Source organism: Peromyscus leucopus, unplaced genomic scaffold (genome assembly GCF_004664715.2).
Source record: "Peromyscus leucopus breed LL Stock unplaced genomic scaffold, UCI_PerLeu_2.1 scaffold_82, whole genome shotgun sequence".
Classification (NCBI taxonomy): Eukaryota; Metazoa; Chordata; class Mammalia; order Rodentia; family Cricetidae; genus Peromyscus; species Peromyscus leucopus.
In genome coordinates this window covers 48002-54972 of record NW_023505750.1, presented here as the reverse complement: position 1 = coordinate 54972, position 6971 = coordinate 48002, and the positions used below count along the sequence as shown (strand labels likewise).

The 6971-nt window shown below is 38.4% G+C and overlaps 1 pseudogene; it reads right to left on the bottom strand.

Moving 5' to 3' along the window:
- Positions 1 to 3044: 3044 nt before the first annotated feature.
- On the bottom strand, positions 3045 to 3499 carry LOC114709689 (annotated as a pseudogene).
- Positions 3500 to 6971: the final 3472 nt, after the last annotated feature.

Below are 6971 nucleotides of genomic sequence, written 5' to 3'. Positions count from 1 at the left end.
ACCTGCCTGGACTGAGTCTACCAGGTTGATCTCAGTCCTCGGGGGAGGCTTTGCCCTGGAGAAGGTGGGAATGGGGTGGGCTGGGGGGAAGAGGAGGGGGTAGGAGGGGGGAGAACAAGGGAATCCGTGGCTGATATGTAGAACTGAATTGTATTGTAAAATAAAAAGGAAAAAAAAAAGGTTGGGGAGGGAGAATATAAACCATATACAATTTTCAAAAAACTAATAACAAATAAAAAAAATTTAAATGGCCAAAGAAGAAAATTACCAGCATGGACTGCATGGTGAGCATTGCTGCTTGACAAAGTTCCAGCATTTTGACATGGCCGACCACACTTCTCCAGCACATTTTTACTTTCATTTTTAATTATTCTTACTATTAATGCCTTTCCCTTCAGGAAATTTTGTGTGGGCTTTGGTAAAGGATGAAAATGTATACAATGGTAGCTCTTTAAACAAAATAATTCCTTGAAAAAAATCCCACCACTTTGGACCAGAAATTTCATTGTGCCTCCTAATTTACCAAGGACACGAAAGTAAGAGTTAATTAGACACAACTGATCCCAAGGATGAAATGCCTCCAATTCAGATCCATAGCCTGAGGCCATTAAGGGCAAAAGTTCATTTAATACACATTGAGAAAACAGAAAGGTATGGTATAATGGGAAGAGAATAAGATATCAGGACCTTCTTTTGGGAGCTTTATGAGGGAACAGACCCATATAGTAAGACTAAGAAATTTGTAGTATAGTGTCTGCTGCCAGAAGACGTCAGTTTCCCAAGGCATTTGCATAAGGGTCTCCATTCCTTGAGGTTTGAGGAAAGTTCCTGCTTGCTAAAGCAGTCATTCTCATTATCTCAGGCAAGAGGAACCTGTGGCCCTTCCATTAACTTATGGCTAGAGCCTACTGTCATAGTCAATGCTAGATTCTCAACCCCTGATCTCAAGCCACACCTCAGCTCACATGTCCTCTTTCTCCTGTCTAATCTGTAACTGTAGAATATAAAACTATAGAGTATAAAACTATAGAGCAGGCTGCTACAGCATCTGTTTGATCTTTTTAGACCAAGCCCTTCAGCAGCATAAGGTGAACAAGTGTTCGACCATAGGTAATTGAAATCCAGAAAGCCATGTCATGCATGTACTGGGGGATAGATCCAATCAACTGCCAGGGGGCCCTCAACCAGACCAGCTACATATGTCTTTCTCTCATGTGCATAGGGTCTAGTACAGGCCCATGGAAGTTCCACAGCTATCAATCTAATGTTCTTGAGTTCTATGAGCTTGGTCAGTTGTCTCTGTAGATTTCTCCATCATGATCTTCACCCCTGTTCATATAGTCCTCTTGCCTCTCTTCAACTGGACTCCCTGGTGCTTGGCTATCAATCTCTGCATCTGCTTCCATCAGTTATTGGATGATGACAGTTAGGGCATTCACCAATCTGCTTACCAGGGTAGGGCAGTTCAGGCACCCTCACCACTATTGCTAGTAGTCTAATCTGGGGTCATCCTTGTGGTTCCTGGGAATTTCCCTAGCACCAGGCTTCTCCTTACCTCATAATGTCTCCCTCTGTCAGGATATCTCTTTCATGACTCTCCCATGCCCTCCCTCCCCTAGTTTAACCACCCCATCCCCTCATGTTCTCATCTCCCATCCCTTCCCCTCTATTATGACCCCCCCATCCCCAGTTTACTCATGGAGATCACCTCTGTTTTCCCTTCCAAGATGATCCTTCTTTGTTTCCTAGCTTCTCTAGAGCTGCAGGTTTGTAGTCTGCTTATCCTCTGCTTTACGTCTAGTATCCACTTATGAGTGAGTACATACCACGTTTGTATTTCTGAGTTGGGTTACCTCACTCAGGATGATATTCTCTAGTTCCTTCCATTTGCCTACAAACTTCATGATGTCATTGTTGTTTTAGTGCTGAGAAATACTACATTGTGTATATGTAACACATTTTCTTTATCTATTCTTCAGTTGAGGGACATCTAGGTTGCTTCCAGGTCTGGCTATTACAAACAAGTGTCCTTGTGGTATGATTGAGCATCCCTTGGGTACATGTCCAAGAGTGGTATCATTGGGTCTTGAGGTAGAATGATTTGATTCCAATTTTCTGAGAAACCCCATACTAACTTCCAAAGTGGCTGCACAAGTTTGCACTCCCACTAACAACAGTCTTAAAATGCAATGTAAAATGAATCTTTTCATACAACAAAACTGTAAAATGTTTTGGATGTTGATATTCCATGTGTGATAAGTTCTACTTAAAAGGGGGATTGTAATCTTGGAGGAGGGGACTGGATCTGCCTGGACTGAGTCTATCAGGTCGATCCAGTCTCGGGGGAGACTTGATCTGGAGGAAGTGGGAATGGAGGTTGGGCTGGGGGAAGGGGAGGGGGGCAGGAATTGAGAGAACAAGGGAATCTGTGGCTATTATGTAGAACTGAATAGTATTGTAAAATAAAAAATAAAAGGGGGATTGTTTCAATTAACTTTATTTCCTAAAATATATGTTTTTGATGAAATATGTCATGCTTCTCTTAGCTGCAATGATAGAGTCATAGTAATTGGCTTAAAGAAAGTTAAAGCAGTTATAACCACAACAATACTTAGGTTTTGTAAAATCACAAAAGGCATAATTGCAAATAATTTCTTCCTTTGGAAGAATTAACAATGATTGAGCTGCAATCCACTTGGCCCTGAGAGAGGATTAATACAACAGTGCAGCTATACTTCCCTTTAATGGTCAGTATTAAATATTCTGGAGTAGGCCTTCTTGTTTAGGTTCTTGCTACAAGGCCTATTTACCACTAGTTTCTGTTTTCTTCTTTATTTTCTTTTTTAGATTATAATTTAATTATAACATTTCCCTTCCCTTTCTTTCCTCCAACCCTTCCATATATGCTCCTCATTCTCCATCAAATTCATGGCCTCTTTGATCATTAATTATTATTACATGCATATATGTATAGTTTCTTTTCTTTTTTTTTTTAGCTTATACAAAGCAATTTTATTAACAGAAAATAATTTGAGTAGTCCTGTTCAGAGACGGCGACCACAACGACCACCTTCCTTTGGGTACTGTCAGAGGGATGGGGGTGACATCCTCAATCCACCCAATCTTCATCCCTGAGCAAGCAAGAGCTCTGAGGGCTGACTAGGCTCCAGGTCCAGGGGTCTTGGTCTGTTTCCCCCTGTGGTGTGGAGTTTGATATGCAGGGCAGTGATGCCCAGCTCTTTGCACCTATGGGCCACATCCTGGGCAGCCAACATGGCTGCATACGGAGAGGACTCATCTCTGTCAGCCTTTACCTTCATTCCACCAGTCACCCTGCAATGATTTCCTTGCAAAAAGATCAGTTACACGAACAAAGGTGTCATTGAAGGATGTGAATATGTGCAGACATCAAATACATTCTCTCCTTCAGCCATTTGAGGCCAAAAGCTGATGACCTGTTCTTCCTTCTTTTCCTTCCCCTTGCGAGGTGCCATTTCTGAATGTCTCTCCTAACTCCTCCACTGGAAAGAGCTATGTATAGTTTCTTAACCCTCTGTGTTGACTACTGATGCTTAACGGCAGAATATTCAGAGCCAGAGTTCATATACAATCTTTTCTCTGAGAAGCTCTCTGGAAGAAGAGCACCTATAAGAGCTGGTGAGAACTCCTGGCTGCATTTACATTCTTAATAAAAAAAATAAATAAATAATCCCATGCTTTCCATTTTCTGATTGTACCGTGATCTGATGACTTTACCTTAAAGAACATACTCCTTTAAATCAGTATATCACATATTATATATTTATTATAATGCTCCTGGGTATCATATACATTTGTCAATATGATTGCTAATACTGAATAGGAAACTTCAACTGCCAGGTCATTCTAGTGAGTACTTCTACGGGTATCCACTCATTTAATCCATACAACTCTAGAAGAATTATAGGCATTTGTTAGTATCTAGTATCTGGCTAATTGATTTTTTTGTCTGAAACTCACACATGCTTAGACTAATTAACAACCACCAACATCATTACAACTGCTTGTAAGTCAGATACCTTATTACTTCATTCATATCTCTTTATTTTATGCTCATAGCAGTCACACACTGTGTATTAATCATTTTGCATTTGAGGAAACAGATGCAGACAAATTAAGGAAATGGTGTAGAGCCAACTTAAGACTAAGATGGGTCTTAAACCAGACAGGACTCATTCTTCACACAATGCTCTTCTCTTAGATCAGAGGACATAGAGCTAAGTTTACCATATTCTTTTAAATTGTGAATGAATAATATTATCTTCATGGAATATTCTTTATATGTTATGAGATCCACATGATTTGTGGTATTATTTAACTCCAGAATTTCTCTGTTTAGTTTTTGTTTGGATAACCTGTCTATTGGTGAGAGTATGATATGAAGTCACTACTATCACTGTGTTTGGGTTGATATGTGATTTTAGATGTGATGTAATGTGATTATTTTTGAAATTGGGTACTATTGTGTTTGGTGTGCAAATGTTTAGAATTGTAGTATCTTCTGGTAGATTTTTCTTATAATGAATATGTAATGTTCTTCCCTGTCTTTTCTGATTAGTTTTTATTTGAAGTCTACTTTGTCAGATAAGTCTGGTTGTTTCTTGGTTCTAATTGTCTAGAAACATATTTGTGTCTTTTACCCTTCAGTGGTACCTGTTCTTGATGGTGAGATGTGTTTCTTGGATGCAGTGGTGCTGCAAGCTACAAAAATATGGAATAATTATTTAGCTGTATATGAATAGAAAGATCAAGGAATTCTTCTAAAGGAGAAGTCAAATATCAAGGAATATTTGATGTTATTTGGCTTTTAATATATCAGCTATTTCTGCTATCAATTTCTTGTTGATAACTCCTAACTCCTAGGCCATAATGGCAAACAGTATAAGCTCTCAGACTGCTGCTCAACTGAACTAGGTAACACCCCCCCACACACACAGAGATAATGTCTGTCTCTAAGCTAGTATGTAGATGAATAGCTTTGTTTCTTATAAAAATGAAGCTCAGACCTTCCTTCAACATACAGGCAAATGGCATTCCAGAGTATCCTGCAGGAAAAAAGAGTTTTTTGTGTAACCAGATGCAGTAAAGACTGTGGCAAAATTCTGAGTCAGACTGAATGGCATGACCAGAGAGAAAGGAAAGCAGAGCTTTTGTAGAGAGTAAGGACTGAATCAGGTCAGGAGAGTAAGAGGGGAAGGAAAGATGGGAGATGAAGGAACAGAGGATGAAGATGAGGTCAATAGCAGAAAAGCTTAGTTAAGGCTAATAGAGGGCAGGAAAAGAAGGAACAGAGAGGAGCTGAACGTGAGAATAGAGCTGAAGGTGTGTAGATAGAATTCTGTCTTATAGAAATAAAGTAAACAGATGATAGAGGATGGTGTGTATTCTCTTCCCTCAGATTACACCCCATGCTGGCCACAGTGTCTTCTCCAGGACCCTGGAGGAAATCTTCTCAGGGAGGTCCTGGGAATATTTTGTTACAGCAGCAAGATGGATTCTATTTTCTTAATGTAATATGTTACTCTACATCTTTTTATTAAGGAATTGAGTCTATTAATGTTGAAAGTTATTTAACCATGTTTAATTCCTATAATTTTATTCTTTAGTTTTGTTTTTTTGACACCTATTGTGGTTAACTTTTTTGGAATTACTTATTCTTTGTGTCCTCTTGGGTGCAGTTAACCCTCTCTTCAGACTGACAAGTTTTCATTCTGGTGTTATCTATAGATTTGGATTTGTAGACAAAAAAATTCTTAAATTTGTTTTCATCATGAGATGTTTTTCTTTCTTCTTTGATAATGACTGAAAGTTTTAATAGGAATAGTATTCAGAGATGGCATCTGCTGTCTTTTAGACTTGTATAACATCAGCTTGTAAATCCTCCTTTGAAAATACCAGGATTTATTCTAATGAACTTGCCTTTATATGTGACTTGGTCTTTTTCCCTTGCAGATATTAATATCTACTCTTTGTTCTTTACATTTACTGTTTTTATTTTTATTTAAGTTGAATGGGTAGGAAAGTGGGGAGGATCAAGGAAGAGTTGTGGTAGGGAAATAATAGATCAAAATATATCATATAAAATTTTAAAAGATAAGAATTATCCAGAATTTGAGCTATGTTGTATTTTGTATATGCTATTGCCCTACCAGAAATGTTTTCATTCTGTCCATTGCAAAGCTAAGGCATTTTCTTTTCACTGGACTAGGTTCTTGAAAAGAAACCCTTTCTGGCTAATGCTCCCCATAGAGATTTCTTTCCTTCTTCAGTATTAATTGCCATTGGTATCTTTTCTTTCTATATCTTTTTATAGTTTTAAATGAAAAATCATATTTACCAGGAGAACTTAAAAATTCCAGGTAAGATTATAATCTTTTCATATTCTGATATCTGTAATTATAACAGCTGATGAGACTTTATTGGAAAACTTTACATCACACCAGGAGTTAGACAAAAGTATGGATGGTCAAAACTATTTCATCTGTAAGGAAAGATGAGCTGAAAGTAAATAAGAAATTTGAGTATTTAGAAGCTCGTTACCTGAGAATGCCTGTGTGAGAGAGCCAGGATCATTTGAATTTGTCCAATGTGTTGTGAATTTGCTTGGGGCAGTCTGGGAAAACACAAGTCATGTTAAATGTTTAAAATAAAAGGTGATTAAATTCTATGGCCTAGTTTCACAGAGGGAATACTCATTAAGGAGCAGTGAGGCAACCCAGAGGAGCAAGAGCAAGGAAATCATTACCAGAGTCTAGGGGTTGATCTTAAGTTAAACTTTCTGGTGGAATCTGAGCTAGAGTATGGGAAAGAAACAGTCAATGCTGGAGATGCAGTCTGAGTGGAGATAGAGAGTGGAGTGTGGGAGAGGTAGAACTAAAATAAAGGAGGCATGAAAGTAGTCATGGCTAGAATTTCACTTTGATCCTCCGATC